Source organism: Propithecus coquereli, unplaced genomic scaffold (assembly GCF_000956105.1).
Source record: "Propithecus coquereli isolate 6110/MARCELLA unplaced genomic scaffold, Pcoq_1.0 Scaffold84, whole genome shotgun sequence".
Classification (NCBI taxonomy): Eukaryota; Metazoa; Chordata; class Mammalia; order Primates; family Indriidae; genus Propithecus; species Propithecus coquereli.
In genome coordinates, this window is record NW_012154618.1 from 3,291,340 (window position 1) to 3,305,274 (window position 13,935).

At 46.7% G+C, this 13,935-nt stretch overlaps 1 protein-coding gene across 6 annotated transcripts in view; it reads right to left on the reverse strand.

The window, feature by feature from the left end:
• TCF7L2 (transcription factor 7-like 2 (T-cell specific, HMG-box)) overlaps positions 1–13,935 on the reverse strand; it is a 187,825-nt gene that overhangs the window by 117,386 nt on the left and 56,504 nt on the right. The window lies entirely within an intron of this gene.

Consider the following 13,935-nt stretch of genomic DNA (forward strand, 5'->3'; position numbering starts at 1 on the left):
GAGTCTGTCCCTTCATTTGTCCAGGGCGGGGTTGGCAAACTTTTTCTGTAAAGTGCCAGATAGCAAATACCTTAGGCTTTGCGGCCCATACCACCTCCGCCATAACTACTCAACTCTGCCGTCACAACTCGAAAGCAGCCACGGGCAACGCATGTATGTCTTGTGTTAATGGCTATGTTCCAATAAGACCTTATTTATGGATACCAGAATCTGAATTTCATACAATTTCCCTTATGTCAGAAAATACTATTCTTCTCTTAATTTTTTTCAGCCATTGAAAAATAATAAAAGTCATTCTTAGCTCACTGGCCATACCGAAGAGGTGGCGAGTCAGCTCTGGCCTGTGGGCTAGACTATGCCATCCCTGGCTCAGGGCACCAATGTGGAAAGGCCTGCGAAACCATGTCAGATGGGGTGTCTTCCCTCGCTGGGCCTTAAATCCAGACAGCCGAACACGACCATGTAGCAAAGCGTGTTCAGCGGCCCAAAAGCAACATTTTGGATTGAATCGTCACTGGCGAACTCAAGTTTTGGGGGAAAAGCTTGGAAAAGAACTTGAGCCCTTTGGCCAAGGCGCCCAGTCACAAGGTCTAACCACGAGACCACAATCTCACCAAAATAACTATTCCTCCTTTCCAAAATGGAAGTTTTAAAAATCCCTGAGCAATTCTGACTGGAAAAGGTTCATGCGTTCAAAAGTTCTCACCCACTTCCCGGGAGGCACTGGGGATGTGTCACGTGTCACCAGATCCCAGGCAGAATTTCCTCAGGTCCCGGGTGAAGCATTGCGGGTGTTTTGGAGTCAACTCCCCAGGTGCAGACACCCTCTCTCCAGAGATTTCCATCTACACCTTTCACAAGTAACAAAGCTAGGGTGAAGCCACATCATGCCAACTCTGCCTGCCACCAAGAGACGGCCTCAGCCACAGGCTGGAAGAAGGATGCAGAGTCCAGGGTGGGAAGAGGGGCACATGGGGCCTGGACAGACCATTCAATGGACGTGAAACTGGTCTCTTCCGGAAAACTAGGTCCCGTAGAAAGCCTATCAACCAGGGGCACCAAGCTCTCAGTTTACCAAAGGACAAAACAACAACAACAAAAACACACATAGCCTTTCCACCCAAGCTATCTCTGATGAGGGGTGTTTTTTCCTGAGAAAATTCATTTTAAAAGAAATCAAATTAATTGGACACCAGCCTCATGAAGGATTTCCCACTGTTAAGTCTTCCTGATTCGCTACTGCCAGAACGTTGTACGTGCTGAATTTCTGATAAAATGGAAAGTCCATACTCTGCCTATACATCCAAAACTGAGGGTACAGCCAGCCATGGCCCATCGTATCCAAAGTCATTGGTCTTCCTTCCCTTCAAGGTGGCCATTCCTACCCTGCCCTGCAGCCTGGCCGTGAGCCATTCATACTGACTCCCCTACAACTGTCCTCCAGCACAGAAGGGGGACACCATGATTGTGAATGTCACATCATTAAACTTTATATAAGAAACGACCACCAGAAGCCACTCATCATAAAGAGGAAAATACCAGAAAAACTTACTAAGTAAGAAAATAGGAAGCACAAATATCCAACCCAACGGCAGATAACCTATTTCTTCAGGAGCTCATATTATGAGGCACACCTGATACACATACACACCCACAATCTGTTAAAGAACAGGCTTGATTGTCTCTTTCTGAACCTACTTCATTTCTCAGAAATGGAAGATGAAATATCCAGCCTGTCTTCCATAATCAAGTAACTTTACCTGAGAGTCAAGGGCTCCCAATTTACCCAGAATTGTTACAACATAAGAAGTTGTAATTAATTTAATATTCTGCTCTGCTCTCTGAATCACACAGGCACCAAAGTTTTCCAAAAATTAGTGTTGATCAAATATACCTAACACTGAAACTGTGTGGAACTATTTCGGAAGTCCCTTCAGAATCCTAAGGGGCAAAGTCTGTTTGACCAATTTTTCTGCAGATGCAGAAGGTATAGGAGATTAGGCTGCTTTGTCCTAGGTTAAAAGGTACTCCAGGAATTGCTTCTTTTGAAAAATCCAGAGAGCCTAAGATAAAGGCTCTATTTAAAGAGGCTTTATTTGCCTATAAAGTGTGACTGCACAGAAAAAGAATTCAGGAATGCGTTATTTCTGGTTGTTAGGCTTTAACATAAATAAATATGTACCATAGTTATCCAGGAAAAGAAAAGTAAAGATCTCAGAAGGTTGGGTAGACTCTGACCCTGGAGAAGGAATAAAGCTATAGAAAAAATTCACTAAGATGTTAGGGTTGACTTTAAAAAAAAAAAAACCAACATAGTCGGAACTCAGAAATTTTTCCCTTTAAATCACTATCCCATTTCTCACATGACAGGAATATGAGGGGAGTAGAGTGTGACACCAAGGCAAAACAATTTAACAGCCTTATCCTCTATCTCTATGGGATGGCTGTTTAAAGTTTTAAATGAAATCCTTACAGTTAACCTTTTTCTCATAAACATTTTCAATCATAATAATCTAAAGGGCTCTAATATTAATAGTATCATTTCATATTTAGAGAATATTTTAGTGTTCAAAACTACGTTCACAAACAAGCACCACATGTACTCACCATCAAATTGGTATTAACTGGTCAACACATAAGTGCACATACAAGAGTAACATTTAGTGGATGTTGGGCAGCGGGGAGAGGGGAGAAGGGGACGGGTATATGCATACACAAAAAGTGAGATGCGCACCATCCGGGGGATGGACAGGCTTGAAGCTTGGACTTGAGGGGGAGGGGAGGCAAGGGCAACATACGTAACCTAAACATCTATCTGTACCCCCATAATATGCTGAAATAAAAAAAAAACCTACATTCACAATAACCCTACGAAATAAAGGCAGAAAGGTGGAACTAACATGTCAGCAAGGAGGAAGCAAAGGCCTGTAACAGCAAGACCCAGTTTGCTTGAGGTCACAAGGGTGGTTGGCAGTCAAGTGTGCAGGGCTCCAGACCAAAGTGTCTAGAGGAGACAGAGTGTGTTTCTACTTCATTCTGACTTACCTTGTAACTCCCCTTCCCCTTTTCTGGTTTCCCTATCAACTGTCAGGCATTCTTGCCTGAACTCTAGCCAGAGACCAGTGTCTCAAGGCACACAGCTAAGGGAACATCTCACAGTGTCCTGCAGGCAATAAGCAATCCTTCTCCTATCATCTCTCCCTCCTAGTCCATGGACAAACACTGAATTATTTTCCTCTAAGGAGATTTTTCTACCAGAGCTACTGAGGCCACTGGTAGGATGGGAAAACAAAGCAAAACAAGCAAATAACTAACAAACAAAAAATCCCAATAACGAAAACTTGGGATTCACTGTTTCTTCACCCTGCCAAGCCTGCCGCAGCCCTGTGCCTGAGCTACTTTTGCATTTGCCAGGTCGGAGGTTCTGCAGGGAGACTATGGTGTGGCAGCTCGCGGATGTGCCGTCTGGGTAGAATTTCACCAGGCCCAAATGGGTCCCTTAGGCTGGGGCCCAGGCCTTCCTTCCATCCTCCCCAAAAAGTCACTATTCAAATTACATCCGTGTGCTCCTTGGAAAAGCGCAGTGGAGGGGAAGAGTCTGGAAACTTGTTTTCCAGGCCCAGCTCTGCCACTAACTGGGCATGTCACTTCACTTCTTCACTAGGAAACCTCTTTCCCACTCTGGGCCTAGGTCTACAGTAGGAACTTGGCGGACGTGATCTAAAAATCCCCTTCTACGCCAACACATGGGTTCCCGCAGCACTTACTAGTAAGCATATGCTCTGTGTCAGGTGCCAACTAGATATTCCAAGGCCCAGAAAAGTCATCTAAGTGCCATGTATAGTCAATGGCACAATGAGGTAATCAACGGTACAGGAACTAACACAAAAGAAGGTAGGTAGAAAAACTGTGAGAATGATTTAATTAACGATGATGGCATTGTCTCACGGTACCCAAACCTCACTGGCTTGTTCAGAGGCACTTTCTCCTGATCTACGAAGTCAAAATATCTGGCAGTGGCCCAGGGATCTGTATATTTTTTTCCAACTCACCAGGCAATTCCGACGATCGGTCATTAGCATCAACTAGCAGAGCTGTAATGAGCATATAGCGTATCTGCTGATTGCACCTTACTTCCTCAAAGGCTCTTTTAAACCTCTAAATTGATTGTCACTACATCCTTTTTAGAGGGTCAAAGCCAATAATCTCCAAATCCATCTTAAAAGAAAGCAAGGCAGAGAAAATTAGTTGACTTAGTCATACGCAGTTATGAGGGACTCCAAAGCAGAATGCGGGGCTGTGGGGTCTCCGGCCGGAAGTCCTCCACCTGCACTCTGCTGAGCCTTCCCACTGACGGCCGGTGAACTCCCAGGAGACTGCGTAGACGGGCAAGGTGCGCCCAGGCAGGAGAGCACTACCCCTGGGAGGGCAAAGAAGGTGCAACAGTGCAGCCCCCACGGCAGGGGGCCGGTGGGAAGCCAGCCTTGGACACAGTGTCACGCTGTGGTGACCAAAAGCAGCTCAGGACAAGCCATCTCCGTGTCTTCAGGCAGCTCCAAGACTGAGTCCCACCCAAAGGGCCGTGGATACCGAGCAAACGTCAGCTCTGCCACAAGCACCCAAATCCCTAAGCCAGGGGTCAAAGGACAGGAAGCCACCAGAAGAATTCAAAAGGAGGAGCCCTTGTCTTCCCATCTTGCTCTAACAGGTCACCCAGTCTTCAGCCTCCAGACAGAGCAAGGCAAGCTCCCTCCCTGTGGCCCCCCAGCTGGTGACTAACAAATAATGAATGCTTACAAGCTGCTGGGGGAACCTCCCGTTAAGAGGCAGGCCAGAGACCATCCACCTTTAGGCAGAAAAACATTTATGATCTTTCATTTTAAAATCAACCTTGTGGTCAGCACGTTTTCTATTACTGCTTCTTATAAAAAGACCAAGTACAGTCCAGTTAATTGGAAGGTTTCAGTTACTGCCTGTGTCTCTACAGCATGCTGAGGTAGACACAGGCAGCCGGAGACCAGGAAAATTGCTGGAATGGAGCAGAGCTGGGGGACGCGTGGGTATCTCTGAGAGCTGAGTATGAAACATTCTGGGATAAGAAGGCATCGAGTCTCCACTGATGGCTGGATAAATAAAACATGGTGCATCCATAAGATGGAATATTATTCAGTAGTACAAATCAAGGGAGTACCGACGCATGCCACAATAACATGGATGACCCATGAAAACACTATGCTAACGCAAAGAAGACAAAAAGGCCACCTATTGCATGATGTCTTTTATATGCAATATCCACAATAGGCAAATCCAGACACAGACAGTAAGTTAGTGATTGCCGGAAGCTGGGGGGAAGGAGTGCACAGTGACTGCTAGGGGGTAGGGGGTTTCTTTTCGGAGTGATGAAAATATTCTGGAAATAGTGGTGATATTAGTACAACCTTGGGAATATACTAAAAACCACTGATTGTACACTGAAAATGGGTACGTTTTATGGTATGTGAATTATATCTCAATTTAAAATGAATTACAAAAAGAAGAAGTAGGTGCCATCTTTGATGGTCATCACATTTAAGACTGCGGTCCCCAATCCCCCGGACCACAGTCCAGTACCAGTCAGTGGCCTGTTAGGCCACACATCACTGCCTGAGATACTCGCCCTACCCCCACCCATGGAAAAACTGTCTTTCATGAAACTTAGGAACCAGGGCCACACAGCAGTAGGTGAGCGACAGGCAAGTGGGTGAAGCTTCGTCTGTATTTACAGCCAGCTCCCCATCGCTCGCATCACCGCCTGAGCTCTGCTCCCTCCTCCCACCCTGGTCCATGGAAAAATTGTATTCCATGAAACCAGACCCTGTTGCCAAAAAGGCTGGGGATCGCCAATTTGAGAGACAAAAGAGGATGGGAAACCACAGAGTCACATATCCACATACTCTACCACTAAAGTATGAACAAAAAGCATGAGAACCTTTTCTGTACAAAATCATACCCTCCAAAGCTTCTTGGAAAACAAGCCTTTCCCATCTTGCTCTAACAGGTCACCCAGTCTTCAGCCTCCAGACAGAGCAAGGCAAGCTCCTTCCCGGTGGCCCCCCAGCTGGTGACTAACAAATAATGAATGCTTACAAGCTGCTGGAGGAACCTCCCATTAATGTGATCTTGGGTGGTGCTGGATGTTGGGGAGGGACAGTAACAAAGGCATGGGAACTCCGAGGCCTCATGAAAGACAAAAGAGAGCACAGCACATCTTGGATGGAAGGTGCTGGTGGGGAAACGTGGGAAAGAGGGGTTGAAGTGCGAGCTGAGTGTTTCAAGGCGGAAGGCCAAAATCAAACAGCAGAACAGTTGCATCAACAAAACCACAGGCAACTCAGAAACCCCAGTCCCATGCCACTCTACTACCCCGTGTCCTCAGCAAGACAAGATTGTTCTGCACCTCAGTTTCCCCACCTCAAAACTGGGCATGAAATTCCACACCATTTATTCAACCTCAACCACCCAAACAAAAGAAAAGAATTATATAAGGTCTAAGGTAGTTAAGATGTGCTGTTTCTTCCTCTGACTACACAGGGGATTTTAAAAGCCAGAAATTTTAAATCTACCACGGAAATTAGAGATGAAGCCAACAGATGACCTTTGAGAGGTACAAAGCCAGCCAGTAACAGGGTCCAGGTGACCCTGCGAAATGCATGAATCATCAGATTGCAGCAGATATTAAAATCAAAAATTAAAAAAATTCCTTTCTTTCTCCCTGGCTGGGAGCTCTCAAGGTTCCGATTCTTCTAATTAGGTTCTCCTCCCCACTCTGTATTTCTTCCCCCCCATCTCCCAGCAACAAAAGACAACGCAAGCCTTGGCAGCCAAAGAGCAATGCATTAACTTCCTTTAGTCTACACTGGAACCAAACGCAAGACAGGCTGGGCTCATGTCCTCCCACTCCCAGTGAAACTGCGACCCGTGCTGCACTTTTTTTCCCTCTTGTCACATTTGAAAGAGGTCGGTGGCTCCAGCAAGGTCTCCCTGTCCAAATTTTTATTGTCAAATTCTAGCTGTGACAAGCATGTGGCAATGCTTCGTAACGCTACACCCCAGGAAGCCAAAAGGTCAACGGCGCGTCTGGTTAATTTTGCCTGGGGAGGCACAAACCCCGGAGCCAGGGTGAAGATTTACGTGAGGCTGACCCACGACCCCCCTGCACACAAGTCTTGCTGCCTCAGCCAGAAGCGGCCTGCCACTCAAGTATCATCTTGCTGTAACAAATTACTCCTAACCCAGGATTATGGCTCTTTCCAAATCCCTCCTAGAGAGCAAGGAAATAAACATTCTCTCCCAGGACTCTGCCCCAGTCGTTCCCCCTGTGGGTAATCCCTGTCTCTATTTGCTTCTCCTACAAGCCTTCGTCTGGGAGGTCTGCTAGACCATCCCGGCCCAATCTCCTTTCAGACACAAGCTGAATGTCTCAATTGTCCATCAGGCACAGTAAAAGATGAAGGCAGGCTTTCTGTCCGGAGAAGCCGCACACAATAGTTCCCTTTGCCCACACACTTTTCATCTGACTGCAGACTCACTCAAGGAAGTCCACACCCCAGATTCCTTCCTCACGTTCCAGAGGGACGAGCGAGCGAGGACGGGTCGCAACTGTGCAGGCTCCGGACCATCCCAGGGAAGCAGGGCTGCCCCCCTAGGGATGGCCTAACATTTGGGGAGTGGGTTTAATGGGGTGGGAGTGGGGCGGGGAACCTGCGGCCTTGGGGCCACGTGTGGCCTTCTGGATCCTCGAGTGTGGACTTTTGACTGAATCCAAATTGTACAGAACAAATCCTTTTAATAAAGGGATTTATTCTGTGAAGTTTGGATTCGGTCGAGGGGCCACATCCGGGGATCTGGAGGGCCACGTGTGGCCTGGAGGCCACAGGTTCCCCGTGATAGCAGGGTTGCAGGCAGGAGAAGCTGCCTCTCACCCCAGCCTGCGGTTTCCTTTAATAAACTACTAGGAGATATTTCGAGCACAATAACCTCATTTGGGGAAGGAAATACAGTTCTGTCCACTTCCAAAGTCTCCTCTGAAACCCTGGGATATTCCGGGCACTTCGGACATAGAGGGCTGCTTTGTTTTTTTAATTGTATACATAGACTGACTAGTATATGCCAAGAAGCAAAGAGCAGAACAATGGATATTATAATCAAAGTGGGTGATTTGAGCAGATAAGGATCTCGGGGCTGTTTTAAGCAAGACTTTCTCCCTAGAGAGAGAATGGTTGACAGCACACTCTCTGACACATGACAGACAAGGACAGAAGCTCTGAAAGAACCGAAAGACACTGATGAAACATAAATACCCCCATCTAAACCCAGACACCAAATCAAATTCCTGCTTCAAGAAAAAGAAAAAAAAGGCATGACCAGTTGAAGAAATGGAATGAGCCGACATAACCAACTCATTCCAGAGCGAGCACCGCCTGCGTTTTCTCATCTGCAGGCCCGAGCTGACCACCCGCCCTTCTCCTGATGGGCCACCGTGCCTCTCTAAACCAACTTGTTCTCTGCTTTTGTGGTTTTAGTCTTTAAAAGAACTTGGCTTGGGAAGGAGCAGTAGGATCTGAAGCTAACCACTTAGCTCATTAGTATGTCATCGGGACAAGCAAAATCAATTCCAACAGCATCAAGTTTGGGTATTCCCTCCCCCAAAGGTCTGCACTATTAATAGCAAGAAAGTTTCCCAGGCTTCAGTTTATTTGTAATCCCAACCAGCCCTGACCACAGAACCTGGCCATCTCCACTTCCAGAGCTTCCCAGGGATTTAGAACAAATTTCAGGTCTCAGTTTTTCAACGGCAGCAAAAAGATGTGGAAAGATGGCTGGACTTGATGGAGAAAGGACGATGCAGGCCAAAGAGGCCTTGATCCCCAGAAAGGGCTGGGCAGGTAAGGGTGAGAACTAAGCAGTGTTTCTTTACCCACGTGACCCAGCTCTGGAGCTCTCTCTTCCAGCCAGAGCTAACCCCATAGAGGTCACCATCTGTTCTCCCCATTGTAGAGTCAGCTGGCAGAAGGTTCTAGAAGAAGCAGGTTTGGGCTCAACATGATGGCTGACCCCTATAATCACAATGCTTTGGGAGGCCCAGATAGGAGGATGGCTTGAGGCCAGGAGTTCAAGGTTGCAGTGAGCTGTGATCACGCCACTGCACTCCAGCCTGGGTGACAGAGCAAGAACCTGTCTCTAGAAAAAAAGCAGCAACAGGTTGGTTAAAAATAAACTTAAAATATCACTAATTCTGGCCCAGACGGTACAGCAGAATAGGTAAGAGCACAGACTCAGGAGCGAGAACGCCTACGTTTAAATCCAGGACCTGTGGCTTGGAACTTCCAGGGTCTTGGACAAAAGGCTTCGCCTCTCCATGCCTCCAAATCCGTACTTGTACCATGAGGATAGTAACAGTACAGGCTGAGCATCCCCGACCCCGAAGTCCAAAATGCTTCAACATCCAAAACTTTTTGAGGCCGACGTGACATCAGAAGTGGAACATTCCACACCTGACCGCAAGAACAAGTCCTAGTCAAAATTTCGTTTCATGTACAAAATTATTTTAAAGATAATGTATAACATTTCCTTCAGGCTATGTGTATGAGGTGTATATGAAACACAAATGAATTTCCTGTATAGACTCAGGTCCCATCCATCCCAAGATATCTCATTATGTATACGCACATATTCCAAAATCAAAAAGAAAAATCTGAAACACTCTGGGTGCCAAGCATTTTGGATAAGGGACTCAACCTGTCCTTCCCCATAGGATGAGTCAGTGAATAGCTGTCTATCTGCTACACACTAGGCCCCGTGGTGTAAGAGGTAGAAGCTTACAGGGTTTATGTTCATGAGCACACAATCTCATTGCAGGGAATAAAAAGGGAGAAAAGAGAGGCAAGTGATCTGTGTGACTAAATGCAGCAAATTACATAACGCAGTAAGTGGTTTGTGTCACTAACACAGCCAGCAGAGAGACTGACTGGGCAGGGACTTGATTCACAGAGCAGGTGATGACGATCCGCCATTATTGTCACGTGCATATGGTGGAGTAAGAAATCATTCATTCACGTATTTTAAATATATCCCTCTTCTTCTCTGTGTGTACCCTGAAAAGGGGTACAATTTTAAATTCATCCCTGAGAATTCAACTCCAGCTGTCTAACTTTTCCCAAATGCCTAAATGAGGGGAAGCTAATTTAATGAGGTCCCACTGCTGGAGAAAATGGCACGTCAAACTCAGTCCCTGCTCAGGTACCGGTGAATACATAGTCATCCCGCCAAAACTCACTCTGCAGTCACGGGGGCACAGGGCAAATTGCACATGCCACCAATGTAGAGGGACACAGAACACTCATCCAGCACGTTCTCTTGAATGACAGTTCACGCTATGCTTTTAATGCATATGTGCCAGGGAAAATACCCCAGGAGCCCTGTTCTTGCCCCCAAAATGTCTCCCTGCTCCTTTTCCTGTGGACCACTGAGCCCCCTCTGTGTTAACTGTGAGGCCTCAAAGCCAGCTGAGACCTGGGTTCAAACCCAAGCTCCGTAATTCCATTCATTCACCGAAATATTTACTGAGTGCCTCGTATGTGCAAAGTGCTGACATCCAAAAGAGCTGGACCGTCTCAAGGTGGGAGATCTAGGGCGAATAATCTCACCTCTCTGAGCTCTGGTTTCTCGTGTGTACAATGGGAACACAAACGGCCAGCCATCCCTCGGAGTTCTTGCAAGGATCAAATGCTTGGCACTGTGCCTGGCGTATGGTAAGTGCTTAGTAAATGCTAGCTATTATATTATCAGCTATCATATTGCTATTAATACAATCTGTATCATCAGGGCAAAACCCCTTGAGATATTGCAAAATTTTAAATCATCCAAAAAGTAAATCCCCAGATACGTGTATTAACCAATGCTTAAAGGGAAATGAACACTTCAGACTAAGTAAAGCAAAGTGACCCAAAACATTCCTAGTTAACCAGCCTTACCCCTCCAGACGGTGGTCTCGCCCCCACCCCTTCTTCACTCATTTCCCCAGCTTTCTGGTTAAGTGGAATTTTTCTGTTGCTGTTTGGGCTCCCTCCCAGGTATGCGGAAGCTCAGCTGCAGACCTAGTGTTCTAAGTCCCTACATCTCTCTCTCCAACTGGCTCTCGAACTTAAAGAGATTTTTTTTTCAATGCTTGCAAGCCCAGGAGAATTCCAGTTCTTGCCCTCACGTTCTGCACACACAGACACACACGGCACAAGCAGCCGGCCCACAGCACAGGGATGGTGGTGCACTAGGTTAAACCCAGCTGCTGCTCAAAGGAACCACACGAAACCATCATCCCAAAGAAGTTCTGCAATGTGCACAAAATGAAAATAAGAACGAAAAAAAAAAAAATCTGGAAGAAAACCTGGCACTTTTCTCCCAGGCCACGTCTTGATTTTTTTTTCCCCCTCCTCTATCTTTCTTAGAGCCTCAGTAAGATTTAAACCCTGGCCTGTTAAAAAGATTGCCTAAAGAAAGGGTAGAAAGTTGGGAAAGGGAAATTCGAAGAACTCCCTGGTGCCCTGGCTTTACCACCGTAGCGCACACAAGCAAGGGTCAGCCATTTGGCGCCCTGTCGCGGGACCACTGCCAGCCTCTGCTGAGTCCAAAGACCAGCATGGACTTCCTCCTCCTGCACTGGCCGCGTTCTCTGAGAACGGAGAAAGCAAAAGTCCAGGCTGCAAACAGGCCAAGTGAGATATGAAAATGCCCAGAACAAACATGTGGAGAGTCCAGTTTTAAGTGTGGCTTAAAGAGTGGGAAGTCAGACCCATTCTGGTGTTTGAATCCCAGACCATCAACTACTTCCTAAGAGACCTTGGGCAGGTTACTTAACCTCTCTGAACCTCAGTTTCCTCTTCTATAAAGGGAGAGGGAACAGCTCTTTTGATCAGAGTTGTTGCCAAATCATTGCAGGTAGTGGCTTAGAGCATATGGTAAGTGCTCAAAAAATGTCAGCGCTTATCACCGTTGTTGTTCTTATTATGAAATTGATATTTGCTACATTTAGTGATTTGAGCAATAATGCCAGGAAATGCTTTTTGTTGCTGTTATCCAACAATGCAGTATGTCGTCGGAAATTTATTTTCTAGGAGGTGGACATGAAAAGGGAAGCTGTGTGGTAATATTTGTGATCTTACTATAGGGAACCCACTCTGATACTTTACCCATTTTTCAGATGAGTTTTCAGGAAACCTAGAAATCTGTGGGAGAGCTCAGGCAACCAGTCCAAGGTCAGAGGATTTGGAAGTGAAGGTTATGAGGGCAGGAAACACGTCTGTCTCGCTGTGCCCCTGTGCCAAGCATGAATGGTCTCTTTAAGCCTCATTTAACATTCGACAAATATTTATTGATGCCGGCACTTTGCCCGGCATTATGCTGGGTACTAGAGACAGAAGAGAAAGATCGCAGGGCCTGAGAGTCAGGTGACCTGGGTGACAAATCCCAACTTTCACCCAACTTGGCTGTGAGACAGTGGGCAGAGCTGGTCTCCCCAACCCTCAGTTGTTGTAAAATCACTTCCCCTTCCCTGCTAGGGAAGATGCAAAGAGTCCATGAACAATACCTAGCTCTCCCGCAGCTCTGGCAGAGCCTCGAAATTCATTCAACGTTGGTTCCCTTCCCTCTGTCCCCTACGCACCCCGTCCACCTCCCAAAACAAGCCGTGGTTAATACATCCATAAAACGAGGGGAATAGTAATATCCCTTCAGAGGGCTGTGGCGAGAACTAAATGAAGTAGAGTATTTGAAAAGTACTTGGACTGTAAAGTATTATAAAAACACACATTATTATTATTCCAGGAACGCACCCTGCCTCTGCACCCAGCTGCCACTTTGCCACTGGGAACTTGCGCTTTGCACCTTCTCAGCAAAGCCCACTTCAGCAGGTAAAGCCCACCTGGTCCTCCAGCCCTGGCGGGGAGCGGGAGGGAAGAGTGGGGTTCAGGAGGAGGGTGCTTGCGTTTGCAGGCGGGAAGGAGGACACAGGCCAAGTACAGAATCCATACACACCACGTGAGGGGGCAGAAGGTGGCTCTCAGCTCCAGAGATGGAACCCACGACCACCCTTCCAGCTGCCTCCCACCGGCAAGGAGGCAGCCACATCTGTCTCCCCACCCCCTCGTCAACTGAGGCAGCATTTCCAGGCCCCTACAGCAGGCAGGGCACGTTCTGGGTGACAAGGACCCTAAGGTGAGTAAGTAAGGCAACATCGCTGCCCTCACTGACCTCATTATCTTCAGGCCCAGAAGATGGATTAATTAAAACAACACAACACAAACACCAACTTTTAAAAAGCTCACCCTCGGGCCACAGAACTTCCAAGTATTTTAAGAGGCAGCCACCCACTCACCACCCATCATTCCTGCTTTTAAAGAAGGGCAAAGGTGATATTTCAGCAGGCCACTAGCTCAAAGGTTACAACAAAGAAACCACCAGGGGAGTTCTGGGTTGTCAAGTCTTTAACATAAAGTAAACCTGCCTCCCTCGATATTGGCGCAGTTAAGACTGTCAGACAAACGAGGGTTTACTTTTCCTTGAGGTGCAGGTGTCAAGCCTGGCTGAAATCCACATGAAAAATGTCAGCTGCCCATGTGACCTGCATGCACACCTGAAAAATCAATGCATCCAAAACCCTCGTCTATTTAACACTTTAAAAGAGAAAAAGAAAAATCAACTCAACCACCTTTACCTATGTTTTTCTCTGGGTGGCGGGATTATAGGCAATTCTTTTCTTTATACTTTCTAAAATCTTATTTCAATTCAAAAGTAACACTTTAAAATACATTTTTCAGTAAACTATCTGATAGCCATAACTTACACAGGACAGGTGAAAGGTACTGCCGAGACTGGGGACATCTGAATTTGGCTGCAGGGACC